Raw genomic sequence first — 16499 nt, 5'->3', positions numbered from 1 at the left:
AATGTCACGCCTGTACAACAATTGTTGATGGCTGATCACCGACTGCTTAGAAGACGGTCTTGTCTTTGTTTTATAGGCTTAGGCGCAGACTACGTGTCTGGCTCTGATATGGACAAGGATTGTCTGCCCTCCATTTCCAGTGCCCTCCCCGTGCCCTCCTGTTTGTGTAATCACGGTTAAGCCACGTCAACATTTTATATTACTATTCATTTTTGTCTTATTATATATATAAAAAAAAACAATATAAAATATTGACGTGGCTTAACCATGACCACACAAAACAGAAGAGCACGGGGAGGGCATCAGAAGTGGAGGGCAGACAATCCTTATCCCTCTGATATGCCATGCTGCAGGCTATAGATGTCCTAAACCCTTTTTTTGGAGCTTTGTTTTTTAAGAAAACTAATGAAATGTTTGAAAACTTTGAGTTTTAATCAAAAAGACAAAATAAAAGGTAAAATAAATAATATCATAATTGATATTTTAGTGTAAAAATGTAATTTTTCATTAAAATATACAGTACCGAGAGGTTTTCTCTAAAATTTGTTTGTTTTTGTTGTTTGGGGGTAGGGGTAGACACCCCCTAGCTAAGACTAAGACTGGACAATATCAGCTTTTGTCCTACGATTTTGGTACGATGTAGGCAGCTTATCTCCTCAGACTATGACCTCGTTGCTTTGGTCTGTGGCTGATGGGTGGACACGTCCAATTGATACAAATTCGTTGACTATGATGGATCAAGAGTGGAGCATTACAATGGCCGTGATTTCGTTCACCTGCCAAAAGATTTTGCATCTATGGAGTTGCTTTTTTATTTTTTGGAAGGAAAAGTCGACATCATTAACTTGAAAAATTATAAAGAGTTATAACGAAAAGATCATAGTACTGTTTATTTTAACGAGAATTCACATTTTTATACTAAAAAGTCAAACTTGATACTATTTATTTTACCTTTTATTTTGTCCTTATCGTTAAAACTCAAAGTTTTCAAGTCATTTTCATTAGTTTTCCTAAAATTATATTGTTTGTTGAATGAGAAGGTCCAGAATAACATTTGGAGGCTCCTCAATCCAAACTACAAGCCTAAACAAGAAACATGTTTAATAGCCGATCCTTGGCATAAGGTCATGCTTGGAAAGACCTTTAGGAGTGGTTTGGGAGTGAGGTGCTTAAAAAAAAAAACACTCATGAAAAAAAGCTGTAAGGGTTTTAGGTGTTTGGTAAACTAAAAAAAAAGGCTTATTTTGGAAGCTGCTGTGAGAATAAGCTGAAATCAAAGAAAAAAACTAAAGTAGCTATTTACAGCTTTGGAAAACTAGTTTTTTTTTCAAAGCACACAGAGTTACAGTGCTCCTTTAATGAAAATACCCACTATCAGACTGCTTTTTTTTCCAAAAGCACTTTTACAAAAAAATTTACCAAACACTCGGCTGATTTATTTCACAGCCGCTTATTCTCACAGCAGCTTTTTGTCAAAGCACAACAATACCAAATCAGCCCTTAGTTACACTCAGCCACCTAAGACTAAAGGATTTCGAGTGTTCAAACTGGAGTGTGATATTGATGCTGGTCCACAATGGATGGAGGTTGTTGAACTTGGTGGTCGGGTATTATTTGTGAGCAACCACCATTCCGCCGTATATTGTACTCTATGGTCAAAAGGTAGAAAAAAAACAATATTTATTTTGACTTTGATTACTCGTGTTATGACTCAACCGGATGTAACTATGGAATATTTTCCTTCACAAATAAGAGTATTAGGCATTTTAGTTGCCCCAAAAGTCGTTCTTGGTCGCAGTTGTATACCACATCTTTATGGTTCGTACCCGATCTTTGATAGGCTAGTTTAATTAAATTTTGTTTTGTTTCCTTTTTTAGTTGGAAATATTTGCTTTTTTATTCTTATTCTTATGAAAATCGTTTACTTCTCATACTTATATGCACTTAATACATATATAACTAATGTGAATATATGTATTTAATACAATCTCTTTTATAAGCTAGATAAATTTAGAGCATCTAGATATTATATTAATTTGCATGGTTGATCTTATAATCCTTGTGCGGTATAAATAAAAAGTGTATATGTACAATCGTGAAAGTCGAATTGTGATGGTCCCGAGCTACATGAAACAAAATAATAAAATTCTAGACAAACTGTATATATGTGACCGGATTAAAATATAGAATACAGTAGCGTTTAGTACAATGCAAAAACGTCAAAGAGCCTTGCACTCTGTTCTAGCAAAACCATTCCTGATTTCATCTATAAAATGAGGTACATGAGAGATGTAGTCTTTGTACTCTTTTCTAGCAGCCAAACATACAAAAATGGACTTAAATTAATGAGATCCCAACAAAAGTAGGCTTTTTAGCTAAAATGATCACTGAGATTTGCATAACTCATCACTTTGATACCTAAGATTTGAAATCAATAGAAGTGGTCTTTGAGTTTGTCCACAAGCAATCATTTTGGTCATTCCATGAAAAATTGTGTTAAATAAGGAGCAAAATGACAAAAATACCCTCAATTTAATGAACAATGACCAAATGATTTGACAAAAAGTAAGGGTATTTTTGTCATTTTAGCATTATTTAATGAAATTTTTTCATGAAATGACCAAAATGATTGATGGTAGACAAACTCATGGACCACTTTTATTGATTTCAAATTTCAAGGACCAAAGTGAGAAGTTATACAATAGAAGAGTGAGAGGAGGGGATGTAATGGGATGGTAATAGGAATGGAGAAAATCCTACACCCATTGGCAGGGTCACTGGGACCCACCTCCTCCTTACTCCTCAATTGGAAATCTGGAATTCAATTAACCCTATTCAAGTAGATATCGTATTATTGTCTCCTTGAAAACATTGTTAAATTCCATCTGCTATTACGATTTTATCCATCATAACACACGTGCTAACATGGAGAGATTTTTTAAAATATAACGAGAACAATGTTTGTACATTACTCTAGCTACCTTAAGCCACACCATAGTTCATAAAAAAAATAACATACAACCTAAATCAATCACTTGGGTTCCAAACCCGCATGTTGCATCTAATCCTAACATTTTATTTTCTCAAGTACTGTAGTGTGTAAAAGCTTTGACACAACCCACGTTGAGGCCCCATCAACTTTTACAAGATCCAGCCCAAGTCAAGAGGCCTAGTGGACCGAGTCATATAGCTGACTAAACCTCTGGTTACCCACTGAGTTGAAGTGCTGATGTGTCCAATTTTTTTTTTTTGAGAAACTGGATAAATTCATAACCAGGGCCGGAGCTAAAACACAAGGAAGCCTACCAGGAGGCAACAACCAGAGGAGAAAAATAGAAAGCAGTGAAGATGGGAGTACAGACTAAAGACACAGCACCAAGTGCCAAGCGTCACCCCTTTCACTACCAAAATACAATTATGGGGGACAAGGGAGACCATCCTTGTTCAAAATATGAACCAACGACGATGGGGGACGGCTAATCCAAGTAGACCCGCACATCTCCGTGTTACTTCTCGACGCCAAGCGGTTCGCCGCCAGATTGACCGATCTCGGAACCCAAGACCAGCGGCATGATTGGAAGATATCCTTAAGCCTTAAGATTTTAGTCAACGTAGGATAAGCCTCCTAGCGGCCAGAGGACATATCATAACCTTTAAGATTTTTTCCACTGCCTATCAATTTCATAAAATGCACTAGAAATACAGCATTTATTCCTAGGGCAAAATCCAGAAAACTTAGGGCTATGTCTAATAAATAAGACAAAGGAAATCAGGTGGTAGGAACAGCATACTATGTAAAAATGCAAATTATGCATTCGGGATCTATAATCTTCGTTACATAAACCTAGAGGACATAAAAATATCTCTATTGCTTTCCCTGATGCATCATATTCCTAAGAACCTGACTATCTTTAGGGTGATTTTTGTCCTAAATTGAAAATTGATCGCCACCATATCATCTCACAAATGGAATTAGAAAAATAAACGGTGCTATAAAGATGCATTGAAAGACATGGAAGCATACTGTGATGAATTTGATTTCGGTTCAGCAACAGCTCCCACTTCTTAGTCGATGTTAGGTTCCTGCATGAAGAAATGCAGGATTTGAGTTCACAACAGGTACACATCCAAATAAAACCTAGCAACAACAAAACGGATAATTTGTTTGAGGTCACGAAATATTTTGTGTTACGATCAGAGATACCGTGAACAGGTGATACAATCCGTAAATAACAGTGTTCATGGGGATTTGAGTTGCACAAGAGGAAGAAGGAAAACGGCTTTTGGGTAAGATAATGGGCTTTGAATTCCAACATTTAATCTCTCTCTATATCATCTTCTTTTGAACTAATCTTTCATTTTTTGCAATGTAGCTAACAGTTCCACAAGATAGATCGTGAGTACTGAATTCCATCTTCTAGTTTTAGCCTTTTAGGTTTGGTTTGTGACCGAGAGCTTGGTCTTGGAGACTTGTTAGGAGAACTCAACGAATTCTTCTCACATCTAGGTAAGACATTGGTTGGCATTTTGGCATTTTGGAGGAAATGTTCGGTGTGCCCATTTCAAAGGAAGTGTTCAGTGTCAGGAAAATGACATGGTATACCAAGTGTTATAAGACAAATATTTGAATATTTTTTTAAGTATTCAACACTTGGTGTACCTGACATATTATCGGCACATTAAAAAATTTCTCAACAATTTGATGTTGTCTTGGTTTTTGCTCGGAGATTAGTTATTACTATAATGGTAAATCTTATTTATCTGTATTTTCGTTTTTTAAGGCTTATCGAAAATTGCGACACAAGGAGACTTATAATCCATAGCGTTACTGAGCCTAGCATGGAGATTTCCAAGTGCAAGTTATGCTCAATAGGGTGGAACGATGTTCATGATCTAATGTGACAATTCTTAGGCTTCGCATAAAACATTATCCCAGTAGCCGTTTTTTCATGCAGTGTTTGATATGTCTTTGTGTCACAACCCGTCCCGAAGGTACATTTGACGGGAATGTGAATTGACGGGTTTGCCCTTAGTGGGTGCTAAGGTATGTGTGTGACACATTATGGATTATGCATATTTTCCTAAAGTTTGGAAAGTTGTATATGGATTAAAAAAAAAAATTGGGTTTTTCATTTTTGTATGGTTAGGATGAAATGGATGGTGGGGATTGAGTGGACCACCCACACCTAAAACTCCCTGTTCTCTCTCTCCCTCTCCCCGTATCACTCTCTCTCTCCTCCCTCACGATTCTTCCTCTCTCTCACCCACATCGTACGGACGGCAACCAAAACCACCCAAAACTTCGTGGATCGAAGCAAATAAGGTAAGAATCTTCACCCTCTTGAAGTTCTGAGTTGATTGGTGTTAGTTTTAGGACGTAGAACCTTCGAAAAACCCCTGAACCCGAACCCCAGTTTTTGAGTACTGTTCATGCACACGTGAAATGTTGTGTTTCAGGGAATTATAAGCTTATAGTGAGCTTAGTGAGGTCCTAAGGAAGCTCGGGGACGTTCGTTTGGAAGTTTTGGAGGTCGGGATCGTCGAGTTCGACGTTGGCCGGTTTTGCTTGAATTTTTCCGGTGAGATTTAGTTGTTTTTAGAGCCTTAAAGTAGTGTATTGTGATTCTACATGTTTGGGGCTTCAATTTGATATATTATACGAAGAAAATGGGTGAAAAACGAAGGAGAATAGGGCATTTGAAGTTTGGCCGGAAACCGGCCACCGGGAAAAAACCAGTCCGGCGACTGGCTGAGGAAGATGATGCGCGTGGGGGGCGCGTGTCCCCGTGCTTGCCCTGGCGCGTGGGGGCGCGTACCACATCAAAAAATTATTTTAAAAATATGTCGACGTCCGTGACGTCGAGTAGATCACTGTGGTATATTCATATACCCAAATTGAGCACCGTATGAGAAAGTTATTACGAATTGTTGGTGAGGTGCTTTAAATAACGTTTTATAGTTTTCGCATATAGGTGAAAATGTGAATTGACGATCCGACCGTTGGATTATCACCAAACTTTGATACGTTGTAATACGTAATATTTGAGGATTATAGGAACTTACGGATTGAGAATCCGATTTACGGATCTTCCGGAATTGGAGTTGTAAGTTCATAAAATAGAATGTAAACCGTCACTTAGTTTTGTTAATTGACGGAGATCCGACCGTTGGATGATGATGAAATTTTAGGATGTTGTCCTAGAGATATATTGTGGACCTCTGGAAGTTATGGATTTAAAATCTGAGTGGCAGATCTTCCGGATCGATCTACGTAGTGACGTATTTTATATAAGTTATATATTCTATCGATATGAATTCTGAGGTTGGATTTGATTACTGTTCTAGGCGGCGATCGTCATGACGCCTTGATGTGTGGTGCTAGGGAGTTGTTGGACGAACTTCAGGTGAGTGGGCAGTTTTGTTTTCCGTATATATATATATATATATACTTGACGTTTTCCCAGAAATTGAAATTGAATGAAAGTATACTTTAAATGCAATGTATAAAATTATATGAAAAGTATGTTTTCAAATGCCATGCGTAGATTCATATGAAAAATGTGATTTGAAATGCCATGCATAGAAATGATATGAAAAGTATATAGAAATGTGAATCGAATTGCCATGCATGAAATGATATGAAAAATATGAATTGAGATATGATGCATATGTATGAATTGGTGCTGTGGACGCACAGGTGAGTATCAGGTGAGTATTTTTACTGCTATGATGATGTTGAGATATATTGAGCTCATAACCTGCACCTTGGTATTAATGCTTATTATTATGCACCGCATCGCACGCTCACCTTGGATCCAAGTAGATGCTAGTCGTACAGACCACTAGAGGTGGTTCCGACATGCCAGTTGTATAGACCATTAGAGGGGTTCCGACTGGTAGGTGACCTTAGATTATGTGCACAGATGATTGATGAGAGAAGCACTAGAGCGTAATATTAACCATTAAGTCGTACAGACTACATTAGGTGGTTCCGACTTATGTGCAGTGTAGTGCCGTACAGGTCATACTAGGTGACTCCGGCAGGGCCGTACAGGTCACAGTTGGTGACTCCGGTTAGATGAGATTTGAGCTCTAAATTCAGCCGTACAGGACCATTGTAGGGTCTCCGGTTGTTTATTTTCTTCCACCTGATTTATGTTAATGCATTCATACTAAACTGTTGAAATTGGCATGGCATATTTGTAATGAAAAATATTGAGATAGTGATTTGAAGTTTTGAGAATATATATATATATATATATTTATATTTTACATTTCTGGGAAAGTATACAAGTTTTACGGAGAGGGGTTACAACGTTTTGAGAAATGTTTGGATTTGGAAAAGATTTGTTTTACTGACCCACTCAATTTGGTTTTGCGCCCCTCCAGGTTCAAGATTGCTGAGGTGTGGTGACTACGAGGAATCCAACGGTGTTCTGACAGAATGGACAAAATTAGGACTCACCTTCGGGTGTATCATCTTAGGAGTTGTAAATTTAAAGCTTCCGTACTGTGCAAATGGTTACGTCACTCCCACGTGACGGCCAGCATGCCCTCCTTCGGGACGGGGTGTGTCACTTTGTTAGGAAAATGGACTATATGAAACGGGATTATCATTATATTGACGTCTTGCTACAATAATAAAAAGTTATTGAATCAAGACTCCACACGACATTAAATCTATTTTATATAATTTGATCCCAATGTAGTTATGTTCCGTTCATGAATGATTAAATGTAGTAATTATATTAAATATGCATGTTCACATGATTTATATATGTATTAAGTGCATATAAGTATGACTGTATGAGAAGTAAACAACTTTTATAAAAATAAAAATAAAAAAGCAAATCTTTCCAACTAAAAAAGGGAAACAAAACAAAATTTAATTAAACTAACCTATCAAAGATTAGGTACGAACCATACAGGTGCAGTATGCAACTGGGATCAAGAACGACTCTTGGGGCAACTAAAATGCCTAATTCTCTTATTTGTGAAGGAAAATACTCCAAAATCACATCCGGTTGAGTCATAAATCAGGTAATCAAAGGTAAAATAAATATTGTTTCTCTCAACCTTCTGGCCATAGGATACTATATAACGGCGGAATGGTGATTAAAATGGAACTGGATCCTCTGAGGCAAACCCTAGGGATCATGCTGAGAGACAAACATGGGTCATTCAATTTCAATTCAACGGTTACAATTATTATAACTTTAAAAGGAACTCCCTGTTTGTAGTGTTTGTCGCTCAGCAAGATCCCGAGGGTTTGCCTCGGAGAGAATCCAGGTCCGACTAAAATTACCTTTTTATCTTTTTGTAGTATCTTTCACTACGGCTTTATTTGTTTTTTTTTCATCATTATTTTTTTTTTGAATTTTATTTTAATTTTTCTTATGAAAAATCATAAACAACTCCATAAATGCAGAATCCTTTGCTAGGTGAACGAAATCACAGCTATTGTAATGCTCTACTATTGATCCATCATAATCAATTAATTTGTACCGATTGGACGTCTCCACCCATCAGCCACAGACCTGAGGTCATAGTCTGAGGAGATAAGCTGCCTACATCGTACCAAAATCGTAGGAGATAAGCTGATCTTGTCCAGTCTTAGCTAGGGGGTACCTACCCCTCCACCCAATCAATAAATTCGGATCTTGAAATTTGATCAAACGGTTAAAAACTGGAGATTCCTTTAAAAGTTATAATAACTTTAACCGTTAAATCAAATTTCAAGGATCCAAATTTATTGATTTAGTGAAGTCGGTGAAAGAAATCCGGAGATGGTCAATTTCCCAAGTTTTACACCCATTGACAGGGTCACTAGGTACCACCTCCTCTTCACTCCTCAATTGGAAATCTGGAATTCAATTCAACCTTGTTCAAGTAGATATGGTATTATTGTCTCCTTAAAAACATTCTTAAATTCCATCTCCTATTATGATTTTGACTGTTCTCTTATTACGATTTTATCCGTTATAACACACGTGCTAACTTGGAGATATTATTGAAAATATAACGAGAACAATGTTCGTACATTACTCTAGCTACCTTAGCCACACCATGTTTCATAAAAAAAATAACATAGAACTTAAATCAATCACTTGAGTTACAAACATGCATGTTGCATCTAATCCTAACCTTTTATTTTCTCAAGTACCGTTGTGTGAAACCTTTGAGACAACCCACGTTGAGGCCCATCAACTTTTTACAAGATCCAGCCCAAGTCAAGAAACCTAGTGGGCAGTCATAGCTGACTAAACCTCTGGTTACCCACTGAGTTGAGAGTGCTGATGTGTCCAATTTTAGACGTGGGACTTCGGATTCTTTCGTTTCATTTTTTTTTCTATGTCCTCTGGATTCATTTACGGAACCGCCATGTCACAAAAACGTAACCATGCCACATAAAATTTTCATTGTATCAAAAACACGGTCTGGCATACTAAATATCATATTATAAACAAACAAAAAATCATTTTGAAGTGCTCAATTACTTATATAATAACACTTGGTTATCAATTTATGTTTGCGGTACAATAAAGTATTCTCTATTCAACTATTCACACACCCTAAATATCCAAAAACCCATTTCCTGCCTCCCGGCTAAGTTGCAGGTAGTTCTATCCTGAATATCCAATAAACCAGTATTATTTTCCCTAACTTAAGTAGGATGGTGCATGTAGTGTTACCGCACAAGACCTCCAATTTTCTAAAACCCTCAAGTTTTTAGTCTAACAGAGACAATGAATCTAAAACCCTCAAGTTTTTAATTCGCAAAACTGTAAATTCGGAAAGTGCAAAACAACAATATAAGGAGCAAAAGTAAATTAATTGGTGCTATGTTCAATTAATATAGCGGATGCAATCTGCGATTATATTAATTAAAGCCCAATTAATGAGGAGTAAATATTAAGGGACATTTTTGTAACTATTCGAGATTTATTTGTTTAATACATAGTTCTATTATATTTAATTAAAGTACTTTGTTAATTTTTATTTTTTCATAAATCAATGAAACATTATAATTAAATTCTATTTCTCAAATAAAAACGGGTACATCTTAAAAATCTAATAAGATAACCTGATAATTATATGTACCCAGACCAATTTGTGGTGCTAGGTTCGTCTTCACTAAGATTCAAGATGCCATGTCCGTCATCATGGAAAAGATTTCTTCTTTTTGTCACTTTCCTTCATTTGTGCCTTCAAAAAGCTTGTGTGTTTGGTGATGCTTTGTCGTCAACCTTCATGAACATAGCTTTTCGATCTTTTTTATCAATCTCAAGTTCCTTGCATACTCAACTTGACTTCTATAAAATGAACCACTCTCCCTGTCAGTCTCACCTCTTAGCGTCGTCTTTTGGGAACAACATTAGAAACAAGCTTAATAATTCAGTATTTTAGGCAAAATTTTCACAACTTTCCAACATTTGTGATGGTTGAACCTTGTGATGAATTTGGGCAAAATTAGGTACCAACTGTTTGCTTGCATCAACTAAAACAAATAAAGTGGGAAAAAATTAATTATTTCAAAAAAAATAAATGTAGGTGCTAATAAAAAAATTAGAAATTTTTTTACCTCATCCCCAATATTTGTGTCACCTTGATAAATTTTCACCGCTTTTGTCTGAGCATCTCTATATTTGCCTAATGCAAAACTCAAAATTTTTATCATATTAGTAACTAGTAAGTGCACTTTTCCTACGACTAGTTCCATACCGACTGCTATAATTTTCATGAAATTTCTTCCACACAAGAAAACATCTTTCAGCGATTAACCATGCAGTTTCGGTTTCGACTCTACCGTCAACGGGATATGCCATTTTCGTAAGCACAAACAAAATAGGAATGTAATCAATAAAATAAGAATGTAATAAAAGATTGTACATAATTTCGCGTGCTTGCTTTCATTTCTTGATCGAGCTATCATTAGTTGATGAAATTTTAGACTAATAAGATGACCTATTCCAACAAGTACTTAGAGATTATTTGCTGACAGAGACTTAGATAATCAGTCCGTCTCAAAGCAATGCTGTTTATCTAAATTGAAAGTGCTCATTGGTCGGCTAATTCTATAACTTCAGTGTTGTTTATCGAAATTGAAGATATTGCCGGTTGCCAACACCCTCACAGATTTCAACTGGTGTTTAGTTACAAATTTTGATTACATCAAGTAAAATCCCTGATCTACTCAGGCCAAACCCTATTTTTATAAACATATTTTTGAAATAGGTCTAATTTTTAGTGACTTTTGACTTTTGAAATAGGTCCAATTTTTAGTTGCTTTGGACCCATATCAAAATACCCCAAAATTATAAGGAAAATATGATCAAGTAATTAACAAATTTTGAAGACCGATTTGTGTTCCCAACAATAAAAAGATTGAACCCAGATATAAGAGCTTTGATTTACTTTGCATTTCGGTTATGGATGGTCTAGAGATACATCTTGTTTCATTGATCTTAATGAAAAGAAATTTCAATCGAACATGTAATTAGTCATCAGTACGCGCTACTCGCTAGTCCTCGATATGTTGATATACTGAGGTGGGTGCAAGCTCTGGGCACAAGAAAGAAGATGGACAGATATGAGATGACCTTCATCTACAAATCATTATTATTACTTTCCTTGTTGATCGAATGTTTAATTTCTTCCTAGAAAGCAATTGAGCAAGCAAACTGAAAAAATACAATGGATGTAGCTAGGTTACCAGAGAGGAAGAGAGAGGACAAAAAGTTGAATTGAATGGGCATGTCTATTGGGGGTTTGTATGCTATGCAACTTTCATGTGCCCCAGAAAGTGAAGGGCTTGTTTCTGGGATGGTGACAACTAACAAGGCCGAGCCCTCTCCTCTCTATCTTTCCAACCCGAAACGCATTGATGTGAATAATGCAGTAGATAAAAAAAACAACAAAATAGTACGTACTGAATAAGATATCCCCATTACTCTCACCTACCAACCTCACCTCTTTTCTTTTACCAAGGTATCCCCACTACTCATGCCAAATTATGCGATCACACAACATATTTTAGCGGATATTCATAGGTCATTACAAGGTTAATTTGGGAAGTGAGAGTCAGGTAATTTGAGACATGAAAACCCTAAAACATTTCGCTTCTCTAACATTATATAATAACACTACCACCTTCCCAATTCCAAATCATTTCATACTTCCTTGAGACCCTCATCTTTTCCCAATTCATTCAGCAATCTTCACGCCTCACTCTCTCTCCCTTCTCAATTCCTCCTAACTCTCATCACTGCAAGGATATACTTCCTTCTAAAACACAAGAGGCTTTAGCATCATTTTCCAACTATGAAAATGTATTTTATCCCATATCTGAAATGTCGTAATTGCTTCTGTTGATCCTAGACTCAATAATTTGTAATTTATTTTAAGATTTATGTATAAGATTTGCTAGTGTGATAAGAAATTTAAAGTCGGTGAAAAAAAAAATGCAGAGCACAAAAATAACAGGATTAATGGTATGCGGACTCTTTCAGGATCCTTTATGATATGTCGACAACAGTGGTCAAGAAGGGGACCAATTGCTGAACAAGATATTGGCGGCAGTTGTCAAGAAGTGGGAGCTGTTGCTGAACCGGAAATCAAATTCACCACCGCAACAGTATGCTTCCATGTCTTTCAATGCTTCTTTATTGCACCATCTATTTTATTAATTCTAGCTTTCGCGGCCATCACGTCCCCTATAGATTTCCTTTGTACCACAGTTCAATATGTGATTTGTGATATAATTATGGTGGAGATCATTTGTCGATTTAAGTAAAAAATCACCCCAAAGATTGTCAAGTTCTTAGGAATAAGATGCATCAGGGAAGCAATAGAGATATTTTTATAGGCTCTGGGTCTTTATTTACAAAATATTATAGATCCCGAATGCATAATTTGTGTTTTTACCCTAGTATGTTGTTCCTACTACCTGATTTCCTATGTCTTATTTTTGAGACATAGTGGAGCCCTAAGTTTTCTGGATTTTGCCCTAGGGATATATGCTGTAATTCCAGTGCGTTTTATAAAATTGATGGACGGTGGAAAAAATCTTTAAGGTTATGAATATGCATTATTCGTTCTTTCAATTACAACTTGCATTTCTCTATTTTTATTTAAAAGTCATTAGGAGAATGTAATTGAAGGGATTGTGAATCCACAAAACTTTGTTTTTCTTTTCATTTTTAGGTGTATCATAATGTTTTTATTTTTAATATGTACCATTTTAATTCGCAACCCTAATAATGAAAAAATATATGATACACCTAAAAATGAAAAAAGGTCTATGGATTCTCAATCCCTTCAATTACAGTCTCCTGATCAGTTTTAAATAAAATGCATTAGAATTACAGCATTTATCCCTAGGGCAAAATCCAGAAAACTTAGGGCTCTACTATGTCTAAATATTAAGACAAAGGAAATCAGGTAGTAGGAACAACATACTAGGGTAAAAAAACGCACATTATGCATTCGAGATCTATAATAATATGTAAATAAATACCTAGAGCCCATACAAATATCTCTGTTGCTTCCTTGATGCATCCTATTCCTAAGAACATGACTATTTTTTGGGATGATTTTTGACCTAAATCAATGAATGATTGCCACCATAATTATATTAGAGATGGAGCTGTGTATGAAGGTATTCTATGGGGGGATGTGATGGTTGCGGTAGCTATAATTAGTAAAATAGACAATGCTATAAAGAAGCATTGAAAAACACTTAAACCCTAAACCATACTGTTGTTGTGGTGAATTTGATTTTCGGTTCAGCAACAACTCCCGCTTTTTGCCACCCTTGCCGACATCTTGTTGATCTCGTCTACGACGACCGCGTGCTTGTTGATGACGGCCACGGTCGCCCCGCCCCTGTTGATCGCGGCTTACTTGTTGACCTTGCTGACCATTCCCCTCCCCATCCTCCAGTGGTTCTACGGTAAGAATAACAGGCGTACAAGACAAACAAGAGGAAAATAGCTCCGTAAATAGAATGGATAATGATAACTAACTTATGAATTGTTCGTGTCAAATGATTATCACTTACTAATTATCTCTATTTTTTTTTATGTTCCAACCATGAATAGCTAACGGTGGATACAACATTCGGTTTGTGATAAAGATGAAATTATTTATTTCAGGTAAGCTAGAGTTCAACTCTTATGATATCTTTATGATTTAAATAATAAGATTCAACTAGGAGTTAAGTCGGAATGGATTTCTAATTTTCGACAATAAATTTTTTGAATCTGTACACAAATATTTTGAATCTGAATGTTTTTTCAAAAGTTAAAATGAAAGTCAGAATGTCATTTTGCAATTCTGATAACTAGGAATTTCTGATATAAATTTTTTCAAAGTATGCACCCAACTTATTCGGATACCAAAATGGTTTGATTTCTGATAGTTGTCTACTCAATTATAAAAATGAAAAGTTAATTCTCGTTTGTCAAAAGCCTAGCTCTAGCCTAGATTTTTTAACTCAGTCACGTATATACATTTTACGCAAAATGTTACTGTTTTTGTTCATGTGCTCGTGCGCATTACAAGTTCGATTTTCGCAATTGTACATGTGCACGTTTTATTATGTCGTACAAGAATTGTAAGACCAATCATGCAAGTTGAAATAACATATTTGGATATGCTCTAAATTCACTTAACTTATGGAAAGAGAATTTTGAACTCGAACATTCCAGATTCCTTTGCATAAACAAATATCATAAGACCAGCCATGAAAGTCGAAACAACATATTTTCGTAGGCAATATTAACACACTAGAAAACGTATGATAAATATTGAGCGAAGTAGGTTTGATTACTAAATGTGAGTTTATTCATAAATTTTAGTTTTGTTGTTAATTCCAACTTTTACTTGATGATAATTATGAAATAATTACAAACAAAAAAATAACAAAAAAACAATCCACATTTAAAGTTGGTTTTAAGTCATATGAAGTTATTTGAGCTCAAATAAAATTTCTCTTCTTAAAATCTAGGGAGTTTTGTTAAAACACTGAAAATCGTAAGAGGGGTATATATTAAACAACATTAAATTAATTTAATGATTAAAATTTTAATCATTCTTACCTCTCTAACCGAACACCAACATATCTACTATTCTTGCAAACCAAGCTCCAGCTTCTCCCTCACATTTGGCCGGCACCTTGCTCTCCCACAATACAAACCAAAACAACGAAGCAGCCACCTATTGCTAGACCAAAATTGTTGGAGCATGCTTGGTGTTGTTATTGAAAGCAATTCCTGAAAAAATAGAGAAAAAGAAAAGAAAAAAAAAGGCGTATGAGGCGGCATTGAACCGGGAGCCGAGAACGACGTCTTTGTCCTCTCCGGGCCATGACATGTTTTGTACCCCTTTGGATAAACAAAAAATGAAAATAGAAAAACAAAAAAACGTGTAGCCAACCTCCTCCTCCCACCTCCTCTTCACACCTCAATTGGAAATTTGGATTTCAATTCAACTTTGTTTAAGTATATATGGTATAATTGTCTCCTTAAATACATTGTTAAATTCAATCTCCAATTACGATTTTGACAGTTCTCCTATTACAATTTTATCCATCATAACACACATGATAATTTGGAGAGATTTTTGAAAATATATCAGGAACAATGTTTGGTACAACAAAATGTAATAACTCAATTAGTTGGAAACTTAAAAAAAAAAAAAATCTACGAATTGCATTATAACATTTGGTGTAATGTGTGTTTGCATATTATGCTAGACCTATTGTATCATAAAGATCAATCAATTCAAGAGCTTTCATTTTTCCTTTTCAATCTCTCTCTTGTTTCTCTCTATATCATCTTCTTTTGAACTAATCTTTTATCTTTTGCAACGTAGTTAACAGTTCCATTAGATAGATTATGTGTACTGAATTCCATCTTCTAGTTTTAGGTTTGGTATATGATCGGGGGTTTGGTCTTGGAGACTTGTTAGGAGAACTCAACGAGTTCTTCTCACGTCTAGGTAAGTCATTAGCTGCCATTTTGGAGGAACTGTTCAATGTGCCCATTTCAGAGGAAGTGTTCAGTGTGTCACGAAAACGGCACAGGATACAAAGTGTTATAATATAAATTGTTAAATTTTTTTTACGTATTCAACACTTAGTGTACTTGACATATTCTCATGACACTGAAAATTTTCTCGACAATTTGATGTTGTCTTGGTTTTTGTCTTTGAGCTCGGAGATTAGTTATTACTATAATGGTAAATCCTATTTATCTGTATTGTCGTACTTTTAGGCATATCGAAAACTGCGACAGAATGAGACCTATAATCCAAATGGTTACTGAGCCTAGCATGGCGATTTCCAGGTGCAAGTTACGCTCAATAGGTGAAACGATGTTTCATGATCTAATGTTACAATTGTTGGGCTTCGCATAAAATATTGTCCCAGTAGCCGTGTTTTCTTGCAGTGTTTGATATGTCTTTGTTAGGAAAATAGACTATATGAAACATGATTATCA

At 35.7% G+C, this 16499-nt stretch overlaps 1 long non-coding RNA gene across 1 annotated transcript; it reads left to right on the top strand.

Moving 5' to 3' along the window:
* Positions 1-5158: 5158 nt before the first annotated feature.
* On the top strand, positions 5159-7712 carry LOC126612396 (uncharacterized). The gene is made up of 4 exons (XR_007619040.1): positions 5159-5323; positions 5458-5579; positions 6346-6404; positions 7390-7712. It is a non-coding gene; the product is annotated as an uncharacterized LOC126612396 (long non-coding RNA).
* The last annotated feature ends 8787 nt before the right edge of the window (positions 7713-16499 follow it).

This window comes from Malus sylvestris, chromosome 17, assembly GCF_916048215.2.
Source record: "Malus sylvestris chromosome 17, drMalSylv7.2, whole genome shotgun sequence".
NCBI classification, from domain to species: domain Eukaryota; kingdom Viridiplantae; phylum Streptophyta; class Magnoliopsida; order Rosales; family Rosaceae; genus Malus; species Malus sylvestris.
The sequence above is the reverse complement of the archived record's forward strand: the minus strand, read 5'-3'. Positions and strand labels throughout refer to the sequence as shown.